The sequence below is a fragment of the Vanessa atalanta genome, chromosome 7 (assembly GCF_905147765.1).
Source record: "Vanessa atalanta chromosome 7, ilVanAtal1.2, whole genome shotgun sequence".
In the NCBI taxonomy this organism is placed as follows: Eukaryota; Metazoa; Arthropoda; class Insecta; order Lepidoptera; family Nymphalidae; genus Vanessa; species Vanessa atalanta.
The window spans coordinates 810,782-827,655 of record NC_061877.1 but is presented as its reverse complement, the minus strand read 5'-3'; the positions used below and the strand labels follow the sequence as shown (position 1 = coordinate 827,655).

The following is a 16,874-nucleotide window of genomic DNA, read 5'->3' as shown; positions in this document are numbered from 1 at the left end:
GTGACGTGTGAACGCAGCTTCGTCGATGTTCAAAATCATTATAAATCTCATAGATTATTCTAGCTCTCGAACAATATCGCGTCGAATCGATTTCAAATATTGTTTATTTGGCTTTTCGCCTCTCATGGTTGGTATAGACTATAGAAACAGAGAAGCTTAGTAGAAAACTATTCGACGATATATAAATAAAATAAAATAGTGTTTTATTTTTTACTTAACACTTGTATTTATCTACGTGATCTCGTCCACATTCTTATAAGTACATTACGCTGTGCCGTGGGAAATGAAATCAAAGATCTTTTATCTACGTGATTCGATTTAAACGTATCTTTTTTATATTTTGACGTTGTTTTCTGATAAATCGTTATTATTGCCATAAAACAGTATCGCGGTGTTATTTTAACGTCGTTTTTATATCAACGTAACAAAAGCCTATTTCATGAGACGTCAGTATGAGTTTATTGGTTCACAGGTAATGACTTTTGATAACATTTTTTTATTATATTTTTCGAAGATTAAATCTCTTTATGTAACGGATGTTTGAAACGGAACTAACTTTAAGATATTTATATAATATAATCTGCGGGGCTATAAGTCTCCTCCCGCTTTGTGGTTAATTATGTCACGTAAATAATTATGTATATTTAACTCTTTTTTTAATTTATATTTGAAGTATGATGTCTGTGTATGCAGTAAACATTTTAAAACAAATATGTGTGCAACTTTTTCACGTGTAAAGTTCAAGTAAAACATATTTGACCCAAAAAAGATTTAATAAGTCACATGTACATAGTTACAAACTGTTTTTAATTTTAATTTCGAAGTGGTTTATATGGTTTTATATGTTTTATGGAAACACTTCTGACAGATTCTGCTTAAATACTGTACAAGAACCGATTTTTTTATTAATTATTATTGTTATTGTGTTTTATATAATGTACAATCAATTAAATTACAAGTAAAAAAATATATTGCATATAATATAATTGTAAAGAAACAATTTTAATCGACAACACCTGTTAATAACAATAATTATTCGAATATCATGCATATTCATGTTTTATTTAACAAGACTTAATACACAATACACTTCAAATTTTTTATTAACCTAATTAAAAATTAAGTTGTACATGTACATGATTATTATAAATAGTATATGGTATTTTAATTCAAAATAAATAAATAAAAAAAACAAGATTCCAAATATAAATCTTCAGATATACTCTCACTGCACAGTTAATGATTTAACTAAAACTATAAACTGTATAAATTACTAGCTCGAATCGATAGAACGCAGCTACCACCAATAATATTCGATAATATTGAAATTTCTTACAGTGACAGTGTTAAAAATCTGGGTATTTTGTTTGACCAACATCTCTCCTGGGGACCACAAATTTGTGACATAAGTCGTAAGATATTCGCTTCAGCTGGATCACTCCGCAGATTGCGTAATATGCTCCCGATTCCTACTAAAATTGTGCTTGCACATAGCCTTCTTTTACCAATTCTTGATTATGCTGACACATGCTATGTCGACATCACTGAGGAGCAACTAAATAAGCTTGAGCGCATTCAAAATTTATGTATTCGTTACATATTTGGTTTACGCAAATATGATCATATATCCGAATTTCGCAAGAAGCTCAAGTGGCTCCCAATTCGCCTTCGCAGGAATACTCATATTCTCAATCTGCTATACTGTATACTGTTCAATCCTGTTTCCCCTCCATACCTAAAAGAACGATTTAAATTCCTTAGTGATTCCCACGAGCGTTCCCTTCGATCTGAAAGCAACTTGCTTCTTGAAATTCCTTCCCACTCCTCTAATTTTTATAGCAAATCCTTTACTGTTCAAGCATCCCGTCTTTGGAACTCCCTACCCCTGACCATTAGACGTGCTCAATCACTGCCAGTTTTTAAAAAAGCTGTCAAGAAACATTTCCTAGAAATGTAACATTGTAATATATAAATATTTCTTTATATGTATTTATCGATTAGTTTATATATTATTTATATATTTATTGATTATATATGTATGTTTGCCTGTGTATATGTATCTATTTATTTTTGTATGTATATTTGTATGCACAAATATACTCGTATGTATGTATATTGAATATTCCATTTAAAAAATGTACACCTATGCCGTTAATAGACCATTTCCTCTGCCCCAAGGTTGCCTGGAAGAGATCGCTCTTCAGCGATAAGGCCGCCTTTTGTGCCATGCTTTATTTTGTTAAATTTATTTCCTGTGTGTTTTACTTATCTTGGTGTACAATAAAGAATATATTATTATTATTATTATTATAAACAAAGGTACACGATTGAAATAAAAAAAAAAAGTATAAACATTTTCTTCGACTACAAGCGCCCGGAAGTGCAAAGCACAAGGTCTCAAAAGCCCAAAAACCCGGATCTCTTAATCAGCTGAAGTAATATCATTGTTACGGAAAAGCCGATGTATGACAATGTAATGTCACGTGGTTATTGCACGCAATACAATTGCAATTACATTGGTAATGCATGCATCCATTGCCAGTTGCATGTTTTTTAATCACGGTATGGAATTGTGTTATAACAAGATAAAAACGCATGATATGTGATGTTTCTTATAGTTATTAGACGGGAATTCGCATACCTTTATTAGAAAAAATGCAAGAAAACTTATGACGCATTCAATTCTAAATATACTTCGTAATGAACGATATGAATAGTATTTATTTTATTACATTTAGCATTAGCATTAGCAGCCTGTAAATTTTCCCACTGCTGGGCTAAAGGCCTCCTCTCCCTTTGAGGAGAAGGTTTGGAGCATATTCCAACACGCTGCTTCAATGCGAGTTGGCGGAATACACATGTGGCAGAATTTCGTTGAAATTAGACACATGCAGGTTTCCTCACGATGTTTTCCTTCACCGCCGAGCACGAGATGAATTATAAACACAAATTAAGCACATGAAAATTCAGCGGTGCCTGCCTGGGTTTTAACCCGAAATCATCGGTTAAGATGCACGCGTTCTAAACACTGGGCCATTTCGGTTCTCTTTATTACATAAAAACTGCAAGTAGTTAAATTTTAATCATAGCCGCGAAGAATGGTAGCTATGAAGCTAATAATATTGCCGGACGAATAAATAAAATCCAGCCTAATTTTTTTTATAGGTATAGTTGGCAAAAGTGCACTAGGCTCGCCTGATGGAAAGTGACTACCACCCATGGTCATCCGTAACAGCGGGAGACTTGCAAGTGCGTTTCCGGCCTTTAAGAAATGTGTACGGTTTTTCTTGAAGGTTCCAAAGTCGGTTCGGAAGAAAGCATCATTACTCTTGGAGGCGACAAGATGGCATTCAATCAAAAAAATTAAAATATACTTTATTCAAATAGGCTTTTACAAGCACTTTTGAATCGTCATTTAACAAATTATATTAAGTAAAACTACTACCGGTTCAGAATGTAGATTCTACCGAGAAGAACCGGCAAGAAAATCAGTAGTTACTCTTTTTCAACATCTAAAAATACAGTCATGTTAGTTAAATACAATTCTATATGTATGTTATGTCTCCTGCCTGGATGTCAACAAGCATTAACTCCACGCTTTTTTATCATAAATATAATCTTGTGTCATGTAACATGTCTTCTTTACCAATGTATTTTCTTATTCAATTATTGTTCTAATGTCTGTCACAAGTTGATTACTTGTTATCATAGAATTATCATGAAAACTATGGATCTTATTTCATTTGTATTGTCAGACATCCCTTAAATCGAACGTGCTAGCTTTTGTTATAGAATAACGTGTAACCAGTCTTACTGTAAATAGTTGTAAATACTAATGATGAGAACACATGGACGATGGTAAAAACGCTAACGCTTTGTTCATAAAACGAGCAATGGCACTTGAAAAGTTTACTTGGTGATAGGGCTTTGTGCGAGTAAATTTGTGTAGGTACCACCCACTTATCAAATATTCTACCGCCAGGCAGCAGTACTGTAGTGTTCTGGTTTGAAGGATGAGTAAGCTAGATTAACTACAGGCACTACGGACACAACATTTTAGTTCCCAAGGTTTGTACGTTGGCGATGTAAGGAATGGTTAAAATTTCGTACGGCATTAATGTCTATGGGCAGTAATGATCACTTAAAATCAGGTGACTGTTCTTTGTTGTAATAAAAAATAACATCAGGACACGTGGCAGAGACTAGTACTTTAGATTTGTTTTCTGGAGCTAGGTGGATTTTGATCAGAGAGTCTTGAACAGTTGCTTCAATCAATAAGAATAATGCTTATATTTGTAATGTATAAGAAAACAATTGCCATTGTATTATATACATGAGTATTGTATACATGACAGGTAAATAAGTAATAAAAAAACAAAAGAGTACAGCAAAATAAATTCTAAGGTCATCAGGCAGGCTGCCAGCTATGAAAGTATGCCGTATCCTTTCTACTTAACCTACATACTGCATCGACCATCAATAAACGGGATTAAGGATAGGTTTTTTTTAAACATTATCGTGATATTTGTTTTTCTGTTAGGACCAATATCAACGGAAAAGCATGAAACATTGTAATGTGCTAATGTGTATGTGGGAAAAGATGTACTTTATTCCTTTCATACACGATAGAAGTTACTTCAAGAGTACTAACATATTTCCTTATTTTCTGAAGTACAAAAGCGTATACACCGTCTACTTCCTAAATCAATAATAAAATAAAAAGTAACATTCTGTAAATGGTTTGCTCTTCAAACAACAGGCTTTTAAGACTAAAACATGTCTCGTCTGTGTAATAAAAAAGAAATTTCGCTATAAATTCTGGGTCAATATCATCAAATTACAAGTTTAATTTTCGAACTTAGAAACTACATACATAAATATATTCTATACGTTTTTTTTTTCATCGTAATTAGATATGTACGAATATAACGAGGTGTCAAAATCGATTCGAAGAATCGATACTAGGTCAATGTAAACTAGAGATGGGCCGAATGTATTAAACTGATTGGATTGTACCGAATACGAATTCGGAAATTTCACCGTGCTTTCTCAAGAGTTAGCGCTGTTTTTGAGATATTGTCCTCATACAAAAAGTCGTTACATTTGAGCCCTAAAATCAGTTTATAGTTTCAAATAATCCTGTTCATTATATTATATGTCGGATAAGAAGTATTTAATTTTAGTTTTTTCTTACTCCAAATTCCGGCCGAATGTCGAATTTCGGATCGAGCTGCCGAAATTCAGTTAAACCAAATGTAAAACGAATATCGGGTAATCCCAAAGAAAAACCGACATGTATTTGTATATTACATAATTTTATCATCAGATATTATTTTTAGTTTAACTTTGCCGATTCATAAATTCAAATCATTTCTAAAAAATACATCGGTAAAGAAGGCATATTATTCAATACAAGATTATATAGATGATAAAAAAGCGTTGAGCTAATACTTGTCTAATATATATGTTATAAACATAGGTATATAAATGTATTTAACTAACATGACTTCGTAATTTTAAATGTTTGAAAACGAGAAACTACTGTTAAATGACGAATCAAATGTGCTTGTAAAAGACTACTTGAATTAAGTATATTTTGATTTTTAGTTAATAATGTATAAATGGGTCAATTGGTCACCCCCGCCCATAAACATTGGTGGTATAAGAAACATTAAACATTCGTTATATCGCCAATACGCCTTCTAATGCCTGAAGTTTTTTTTTTATGACCGAGGTGGCAAACGAGCAGGAGGCTCACCTGATGGAAAGTGACTACCACGGCCCATGGACATCTGCAACACCGGGGGGCTTGCAGGTGCGTTGCCGGCCTTTCAGGAAAGAGTACGCTCTTTTCTTGAAGGTTCCCAAGTCGTATCGGTTCGGAAAAACCGCCGGCGAAAACTGGTTCCACAGAGTTGTTGTGCGAGGCAGAAAATGTCTTAAAAATCGCCCTGTTGTGGATTTTCGGACATCTAGGTGATGCGGGTGATATTTGGAATTTTGACGAGATGTCCGAAGGTGAAATTCAGCAGCCGGGATTAATCCAAACAATTCCTCGGAACATTCCCCATGATAAATTCTGTAGAAGATGCAGAGCGATCCAACATCTCTACGCAAAGCCAAAGGATCAAGCAGATCGGATAGGGCGTGATCGTTATCATGAAGTTACACTGAGTGACTCACTCCTGAAACCAGAACACTACAATACTAAATATTACTATTTGGCGGTAGAATATATGTTAAGTGATCGGTATCTACCCAGACGGAGACTGATTCAGATTTGCACAAAACTCACCATGAGACTATATCTATTTACGTACAATATAATTCAGTTTCGTTCAGTCGTTATTTCGTGATCGAGTAACAAAAATGCATCCATATTTTAGTATTTACAATATAATTAGGACTAATTATTTATTATTTATTTAAAACTATTTTAAAAACGAAGGACATATTATGGATATCTCTTCTTAATTTGACGAACAGGTGGCGAGTAATTATATAAATTTAATCAATTTATTTTAAGCTTAAAAAATGCGTGAGCGCAGTTTAATCTGAATAATTATTTGATTACTCAGCGATGATTCATAGTCCGGGCATTCACGTATCTTTTTTATACAGTAGAGCTATTTCTTAAGAACATACTCGAATCTCATCGCCGAACATGATTGTGAAATATCAGCTGAGATCCAGTGTTTAGAATGCGTGAATTTTAATAGATAATATTAGGTTCAAACCCAAATTTAATTTATGTTTTTTGAGATGATTCACATGTCACATTTGACAAGCCTGGTGGGGGAGCTTCAAACCATTTCCTCAAAAGAGAAAAGGCCCAGCAGTAGGAAATTAACGGCCTGTTACTTACTACTTTAATTAACAAATTATATAATTCACAAAAAGTATCAAACAATTTCTTTAAACAAAAAAACAGACCTGGTTAATCAGTATAAATATACAAAAAAAAACATGCCTTGATTTAAGCCTCATGGGAAATTTTTGTATTTCAATTAATTATAAGAGTAAAAAAATTACCAAAAAAATTTAATAAATTATATATTTTTTTATTATGTAGAAAGTGGGTACCAACGTCCATAGACATTGCATTAGCAGCCCGTAAATGTCCCACTGCTGGGATAAAGGCCTCCTCTCCCTTTGAGGAGAAGGTTTGGAGCATATTCCACCACGCTGCTTCAATGCGGGTTGGCGGAATACACATGTGGCAGAATTTCGTAGAAATTAGACACATGCAGGTTTCCTCACGATGTTTTCCTTCACCGCCGAGCACGAGATGAATTATAAACACAAATTAAGCACATGAAATTTCAGTGGTGCCTGTCTGGGTTTGAACCCGAAATCATCGGTTAAGATGCACGCGTTCTAACCACTGGGCCATCTCGGCTCTCCATACCATAGACATTGGCGATGTAAGAAATATTAAAAATACCTTCCTTCCAACATTGGGAACTACGATGTTATGCATGTGCATGTGTACACTGGCTCACTCAACCTTCAAAACGAACCACAACAATACTAAATAGGGTTCTTTGGCGGTAGTATATCCGTTGAATTTGTACCAAATAAATCTAATCATCTCATGAATTTTACGGCTTGTTTAATATAACTCTCTGCGTTCTTCAATATAACTTTTATTTTTACTCCCATTACTAACTAACGAAGCGCAATCGTGCAATGAATCGATTAAAAATCCACCGTTAAGAAATGAAGACTTCAACGATCTGTAATAATAACAATTTGTAATTACGCGTCATACAAAAACTATAATGGATTCACGAATGAAAAAAAAAACCCATTGAAACACAAATTGGTTTCAATAATGATATACAGCATTTATTGTATGTCTAATGTCGATGTTTTTATTTGTAAACGAAATCCAAGTACAATGATGTCGATTTTCTTGACTATCAACCCCCTATTGACTACAGAAAGATGAAATTTGGAAAATGGATTTGTCTTACATCGTAAGCATCGACTAGGAACTGTGTTAGTTAATTTCAAATTTTATTACATCTATATTAATAATTTCGTGCAGGTCTACGGCAGATCCGATCGAAATCTATCCACGCTTACAGAGCGTTATAAAATAATGATCTTTTAGCTGACAACATATATTCGCAAAATTCGTATAATGGAGATATTTCGATATTAATTCCATGAAATTCAATGACATAACGGCAAATTAAACAAATCAACGGGCGGCCATGTTTGATTACGGATGCGTTCAAAAAGTGTGTTCCAGGTAACAATTTCGTGCAGGGGTAAAGTACTTAGTATATTTAGAAGCCGGTTTACCATTTAGTCTATCAATAGTTCCACATATTTTTAATAGACCAGCAGTGGGATTACTTGCTAATTAATATAAGACGATTTGACGACCTCCGTGGTCGAGTAGTGTGTACACCGGTTTTCATGTGTATGCCACTCCGAGGTCCCGGGTTCGATTCCCGACCGAGTCGATTTAGAAAATCATATCATCATCATGTGAATCATTAGTTTTCTATGTTGTCTTGGGTCTGGGTGTTTGTGGTACCGTCGTTATTTCTAATTTTCCATAACACAAGTGCTTTAGCTACTTACATTGGGATCAGAGTAATTTTTGTGATGTTGTCCAATATTTATTATAAGAGCGTTTGACATTAAAAAGGGCGTTATAAAGAAGTCTAATCAAATTGTATAAATACAATGTAGGCGTTAAATCCTCAAAATGAAACCGGTTTCTTGTATCACGTTAAGTTGGCAACATGCGCGCCCGATACGCATGATTCTATTATGTATTCCTCAACAGGTTAGAACCACTGGCTCTCAAAGTTTTGAGGCCTCGATATCAAAATTATGATATTGATGCGCGTAACTGTTACGACACATCGGGAGTTATAGACGTCGCTAACTTTCTTAAGAAAAAGGAATTTGTTAGCATTTCATTAAAAAACAAAAAAAAATTATGTCGCAACATAGGCACAAGGAAAAAACAATCCATTAGAAATGTAATAATGAAAATGAAATTTTATGGTTGGAAGAATACAGCCCTCTACAGATATTATTTTAAAACAAAGACAAGTTTATTATTATTTTCAATTTATTTTAGTATTTAATTGGTGTTTTACAGCGGCATTTGTGTGTAATGTATTCTCGTGTATAACGTGAAGGTTTTCTGGGTAAATATTCCATAAACAAGGTATTGAGAGCCACTGGCCTACCATCGCAATGATAAGCGTGAAAATTTATTATCCACAATTTATATGGCATCATAACGAACCGCCGCTTAACATTCGCTGTGATTAAAATGTGCCCTTTGTTTGATAATATATTCGATATTCATATTTAGTCCATTGGTACAAAATATCTATACTAATATGATAAATGCGAAAGGAACTCTGTCTGTCTGTTTGTTACACTTTCACGGCAAGCCATGAATCGAATGCGGCAAATAAAATGGCGTAATGGTTCCTTTGGGAAATGAGATTTAGTATAAATCTCAATTCCCAAAAGCACGATTTTATGCTTTAGTTTATTTCTATTCACTGATGACGTATGATCAGTACTTGTACTAAGCCTTAAATATTGCATTGCTGGGCAAAAGCCTCTTTGAAACCCAAACGCAAGTGGCAAGTTATTCGATACATGCAAGTTCTTGATTTTTTAAAAGAAGAACGTTTTTGAGTATGAAATATAACAAACTAGTTATCGCCTGTGGCTTATCTCGCGTTTTAGAAATTAATCGTCAGGTGTTGGGAGTATAGTCTACGTATTTCTTCGGAGTTCAGCAGACAGACAAACGGATAGATTTACTTTCTTATTTATAATATCAGCATATAGATATAGATAGACAGTATATACAACATTGAATCGTTCTTATTATACTAATATAGTTTTAAAAATAATACTCGAATGACAAAAAAGTCGTAAATAATATTTGAATATAAGATTCATTATTTACAATAAAAATAAACGTGAAGTAGTATTTAATTTTTTATCGTTAGCTAAGTCATGAATGTTAATACATAATGTAGCGGACGTCACGCTTTTTTATTTTTTATTTTCATCGCCAATGCGCCAACAACCTTGGGAACTGAGATTTTACGTCCCTTATGCCTGTAGTTACACTGGCTTACTTGCCCTTCAAACCGGAACACAGCAATACTGACTACTATTTAATTGTTTGGGGGTATAATATCCGATGAATGGATAGTACCTACCCAGATGGGCTTGAACAAAGCCTTACCGAGGTAATAATGTAATCTATACTAATATCATAAATGCGGATGTAACTCTGTCGTCTGTTTCGTAAATTTGATGAAATTTTCATCACCCAACTCGAGTTTGAACCCCAAGGATGAATATAAGCTTGCTTATCCCTAAAAACCCACGACCTTTTTACATCTAGACATTTGAAAACAACTTTGTAATATTCTCGCTATTTGAAAGCAAAAGTTAAATAATAATTTGAATTCATCAAATCAAGTCGCTTGCTCAACTGTATACAGGTCGATGTGAAAAATCACACATTCACACCTTAAAAATCCTCGAGGAACAATATATCAGTGCTATTATATTTTTTAAATATATAAAACTCGGTGTAATTTAACTCATGCACAGTGACGCAACACGTCTAGAGAAAGTGTATTCGCGTAGTCGAAAGCTGTCGCTGGACTCGTGTTCAACTTCCATTCATTAATCAATAGAAAGTTTTATAGTATCGATGTATTAAATTTAATTAATCATGACATATGTATTTTACATCGATACTTGTAAATTATTAGTATTATACTTTTAACAGGGTACTGGTTTAATAAGAACTACATAGTTCTCATGCGTATTTTTTACTCTGGTTAATATTGAGGTTTGTGCTATGATTTCACTATAATACTTTGGTTTTAAAACAGATTTATTTGTTCTCATACAGAACATTCACTTACATACATATTAAGTGCATTATATACATTTTAGTATCACTCAGTACCTTAAGTACTACTTAACCCAAGACACGATACTTAATTTGATTATTTTTTTTATATTATATTACGAATATTAATATTTAATTCGTTTTAACTTACCATACACTAAGTTAACATCCAAATAAGTTCACAGTTTATTAACAACACTCACACGATTTGTCAAAAAATCGATCCACTTTTAAAAGTAAATAACAACGACGCTAAAACTTAATAATTCGATACTTTTGATATTACATATTCATTACAAACAGCACAAAACTTAAAACAATTGTATTGAGGCTTCGAGTTAAATAATACAAGATGGCGGACGGCGCACGCGCACCGAACCTCGCGACTGTGTACTGACTGTTCACTTAAGACATGACAATGTCATCAAACCCCACCAAGCTACCACTGTTATGAAATTACCAAGCCAATAGCATCTTTATAGCAATATACAATAAAGTTAAAATTAAAAAAAGAAAACTATAACTGATTCGCTTCAAGAATTAGCAGGTTGATTTCGTATTGGGGAAAACACAAGTTCGTTTTGTGTGGCAACTGACATTTAATTTTCTCTTACTTAAATATCGTAAAAGCTTAAAATAGGACACAATTAATTTTGGCTAACATTATTATCAGTATGTCCAAGACTATAGGTTCGATTGACTAGAAATTTAACATAGTTACGCCTTTCTCGAGATTGATTACGAAATACTGACCTAAGAAAGGATTGCATATAAATTATAATTAAAAAATAAATAAATATTGGACAACATCACATATATTACTCTGATTCTAATGTAAGTAGCTAAAGCACTTGTGTTATGGAAAATCAGAAGTAACGACGATACCACATACACCCAGACCCAAGACAACATAAAAAACCAATGAACTTTTTCGACTCAGCCGAGAATCGAACCCGGGACCCCGGAGTGGCGTACCCATGAAAACCGGTGTACACACTATTCGACCACGGAGGTCGTAAAATTATAATTATCAACGATTAATACGAAAATGTTCATAAAAACAAAGTTTATTTACCGTGCCGTCCGTGTTTTTTCCTCTAATTTAATTATATTACAATTTCTGCAAACGTAACAGAAACGATAAAATTAATTATAAAAATACACAGAGACACATTTGACGCGATCAATTAATCGACAGCATGCCTCGTCGTGTATAAAACCTCAATAAGAAAAAAAAACACAATCAGAAAATCACAATGTTAATGGGCCTCGTACATGGGTTTATATAGAATAGGAATTAATATAAATATTTGTCACACAAGGCAAATGAAACATTAAAAATAAATACCGAATCTCACAGATCAGTCCTGCTTATAAGATGCAACACTACGGAAGAGTATGCGTAGATACATGTACATGTACACTCTATTTTTTTATTCTCACATACCAATAGGACAGCTGTTTTCCGTGTGATACGACCTCAAAAAAATCTGGAATAACTTATATTTGTCCAGTGAGTTATTTAATAATTTTCGTAATGTTATAGAGTACTCTATAAAAAATATCAATGATTAATTAATTATAATCATTGTAAACAGAAACATGAAAAAGGATAAGCTTGTAACTAAGTTTTCGAGAAGTCAATAAATCCTTCCTGGAGCAAGGTATTATTTTCTATAAATACATTTCGTAGATATTTTTAACTTTCCTGATTCGTGGTACTTGTCGAGTTTCAAGCAGGATATAATATTACATAAATTTAATTATATTTGATTGGCATAAGTTTTTACTTTCCTGCCGTTTACCAAGTTGCTTGTCGGTAGAATATACGTTTAGAATTGGTAGCAGCTTTACAATAAATACAAAAAGACCTCTATAGTATTTTGAGTAAAAGCGTAATAATACAAGAAACTTAATCGAATACCTTCAAACCAATAGCGGCATATAAGTTCTCAGCAAAATAAAATATTGTACTTACACGATAAAGAATATACCGAATATCAAGTTAACTCCTTATTCGCTAAACCTCTGGGGTTGTAGAAATTATGGAAATTATGTATATTTATCATCAACTAAAAACGAATCGCTTGACGATTATGACAGAGTGAAGTCATATTGCTTATATGTAAAACCCTTCTCAGGTTATAGGTTACCTTACGTGACCAGATTTAAAATTAGATGGGTACTGAGATTATCGCTTATAATCATACAACTTCCTAACTTTATGATACAAATATAGATTTACTTGGTGGTAGGGCTTTGTGCAAACCCGTCTGGGTAGGTACCACCCACTCATCAGATATTCTACCGCCAAATAACAGTACTCTATATTGTTGTGTTCCGGTTAGAAGGGTGAGTGATCCAGTGTAATCACAGGCACAAGGGACATAACATCTTAGTTCAACAAGTTGGTAGCGCATAGGTGATGTAAGGAATGGTTAATATTTCTTACAGTGCCTTTGTCTATGAGCGGTGGTGAGCACTTACCATCAGGTGGCCCATATGCTCGCTCGCCAACGAATGCCAAAAAAAAAAGATTCAAAATGATCAAAGTATAAAGGTTTTTTTTAACTAATAATAAAATAGCGTAGTTTTATGAAAAAAATATGAATGCTGAATGTATACAACTTGCTCAGAAGTCTTTACTAGGTCAGCCGCAAAAATCGGCAGGTCAAGTAAAACTGGTTTACTATTTGTGACGTCAGGGTAAAAAGAGCGCATGTAAATCAGTGCACTTGACAGAAGTGAAATATGTATACAAAATTTTGTCCTTTCGCGTCGGGAACATTTCATTTTGAAAGTTGACGTTGCACCCATTGACCTTAACATTCTCAACGAACAAAAATTTACAACATATATTTTTTATACAGGTAATATGTTATACAGTAACTACATTACTTTTACATTACAGTTGAATAGCAATGGCTTCTGATATACCTTTTTTTGTTTCCAAGTAGGCGTTGGCATACTTAGAGGAGATACTGTAAAATAATTCGAGGAGTAGGTTTGGAGCGTATTACATCACGCTGCTCCACGGGTTGGTGGAATACACATATGGCAGAATTTGGTTGAAATTAACCACATGCAGGTTTCCTCACGATGTTTTCCTTTTTTTAATTATAAACACAAGTTAAGAACATGAAAATTCAGTGGTGCCTGCCTGGGTTTGAGCTCAAAATCATCGGTTAAGATGCACGCGTTCTAACCACTGGGCCATCTCGGCTCTAGGTAATACTATACTTTTAATACTTTCAGAGACACTAAACTAGACACAATAGCTAGGTATGTTATGGACGCCTATAATAGACGTCCGTGGCCCAAAAATGATTTCTATAATTATTTAGCTAAGTTTTTAATTTTATACAAATACATTTATGATTCTTAAAAATAAACTTGATTACGCACGAACTTCTTGTATATTATTAGGTTATCAAGAAAACGAATCAATGTTAGCAGGCCAACTTTATTCAACGAAAATAGTAATAGATTCGTGTTATGTGCTTTATATTACTATGAAGTAAGTAAAGCAGTTCGAGAATCAAAATTATTTTTAGCATTAGTTACAAATCTAGCAATTTATAAATTAACCAGGTACTCGTAATAGGACTCAAAATGTTTTCTATCGATGTCCCCCTTGATTATTTTTCGAGCAGCATCGCGATCTTAATTTTGGGGTTCTTAAAATGCTAATTTCATTTGTCAAAGGCAAATCCGTTTCCTTACAGGAGAATATGCATATCAATACCACAATACTTCTCATTCCATTTAATTCTATAACATAATTACCTACCTAAATCATTTGATTTTTCAGCTAACACAATAAATCGGTCTTACGCATTATCTGAAAATGATGACAACTGCAATCGAGTTTACCAAACATGGATCGAATGATAAATCACTAATTTAAACAAACAAATGGAAGGTATGCGGTATAAAACATAATAGACCGCATCTAGTTTCTAGATCCATTCGCCGCTCGTTTTGATCAAAGCATTCGTTATGACCTGCCAAAGTGTGTACCATTCAATGTCAATCAGATCTAAGATGTTTTAGTAAGCTCAGATGGGTGCTTAGTTTGCCTGAGCACGCACACTGGTCAGTGACTCGTCTAACGGTAGCATCATCGTCATGGTATTCCATTATATCTTATTCACCAGACGTTTCGATGAAATGATTCGATTTTTAAATGTTGGATTAATTGGGTTATTTTCTGCAATATTTTGGTTTGTATACTTTTAAATCCGTATCCTTTATTTATTTATGAAACGTGCAATTTTCAATCCTTTTGTAATTAGCAATTATTGTTATAATTTCGTGTTTGTTTTAGATCATGTAATGAATAAATATTTCATTATTATTGTGCTTTGAACGTTTGGTTAAATACAGAGTTTTTATATAGACTTTTCCATACAAATATAGAAATATACAATCACGAAGGCGCGCCCTTCCAAGTTCAATTAATCTATACCTGTTTCTTACAACACACCTTTTTGCTTGTTACAAAACTAATACTATTACTGATTCGTTTCCTTAACATACCTAATGATTGGCAGTCAAAGATCAAATCTGCTTATACAGAGTGATCTTTTATATTAATGTATTTTTTATTAAATTTGAAATTCAAGCAAAGTGAATTAAGTGCCAACCCTTTTTCTTCCAAAGAAACAGTTGCTCAGCAGTAAGACGTTTAAGCCTTGTTACTTTTACTTACAACGCATGCCAATAAAGAATAATTTATTAATGGCCCGAAAGTATTTATGATAGTACGGATAGCAAAATATTTTTTTTTATCATTTTTTTCTTGTTAAAATTGAAACGTTGAATTAGTATTTTGCATTTAATTATTTTTGTTGAAATTAATTTCATTAGATGACTGTAATTCAATATATGCAGATGCTACCGCTCCAAATTGTAATTGTTTATCTTTTTCAAAGGCTTTCATCGCATGCCGTTATTACACTCTTTGGAAAGTGTAAAAAGAGTACAAAGGTAATAAAAATATTCAATCATGAGCTAATTTTGTAACCTTATATATTACGTAAAGGAAGGAAGCTTCCTTTAATAAAATTTGTTTCATTTTACGTCGAATAATTTACTATTATTATTTCTTTTGCGACACTCAACGTAACACGACCCGAGATAGCCTATTAGAACACGTTGGTTCAAACACAGGAATAAACTTCTGAATTTTCATACTGTTAATTTTAAGCATTGTGATCAAACCAGCATCGAGCTGCATTTATATGCAAATATTAGCGTCATTTATTAGACATGCTATTTTAAAAAATGACAATAACGCATACAATTAAATTATAATCTTAAGCAAAAAAAATATTAAAATTATGACGTATTTACGTATCAATAACGATTCACTCTGGAAATATAAAATAATTTAAGGTAATTTATGCTTTCGATCTTTTTCTTCCGACCGTAGAAAAAAAAGGGAATATTGTGCAAGCGAACGCCATTCGGCTTTAAATTTTTGAACGCGTTTGTCACTTGTCTTCTACGACTTGATATAGAAAACAAAAGCTACTTTTTATCTCATTTGAAGATCTACCACGAAGTCCATACAACTGACAAAAAACCAAGTTGATTGAATGTTGAAAAATAACAATTGCTTCATTAATTAAGTCCTTACTCGCCTGAAAAATACTATTAATCGAAATGTTTTTTTGAAGATAATCTTTCATTTATATTCTACCAAAAAAAAAACATTGTATAGCAGTGACTTTTTAAATATTTACTTGTTAACAAATTAATATCTATTATTAAGATACACTAAGATATTCTCCTTGCTCAAATATCAATTGCGCTCCAGCACCATATTGTATGACATAGTGGATAAAAATCTTCCTCATGAAAGAAAGTATATATGTACCAACTTTCATAGCCAACGGTATCGCAGGCTATCAAGAAAATGTAATTGGTGGTAAAGACTTGAGCAAGGCCG

At 33.2% G+C, this 16,874-nt stretch overlaps 1 protein-coding gene across 4 annotated transcripts in view; it reads right to left on the bottom strand.

The window, feature by feature from the left end:
- LOC125065373 (tyrosine kinase receptor Cad96Ca) overlaps positions 1–16,874 on the bottom strand; it is a 75,974-nt gene that overhangs the window by 39,031 nt on the left and 20,069 nt on the right. For 2 of the 4 annotated variants that reach the window (XM_047672935.1, XM_047672938.1), the window contains exon 1: positions 11,073–11,300. The exons of 1 other annotated variant lie outside the window; for it this stretch is intronic. The gene's annotated coding sequence lies outside the window, so the exon portion shown is untranslated. Of the gene's footprint in view, positions 1–11,072; positions 11,301–16,874 lie in introns of those variants that run through there. One more of the 4 variants, XM_047672937.1, reaches the window with a different exon arrangement.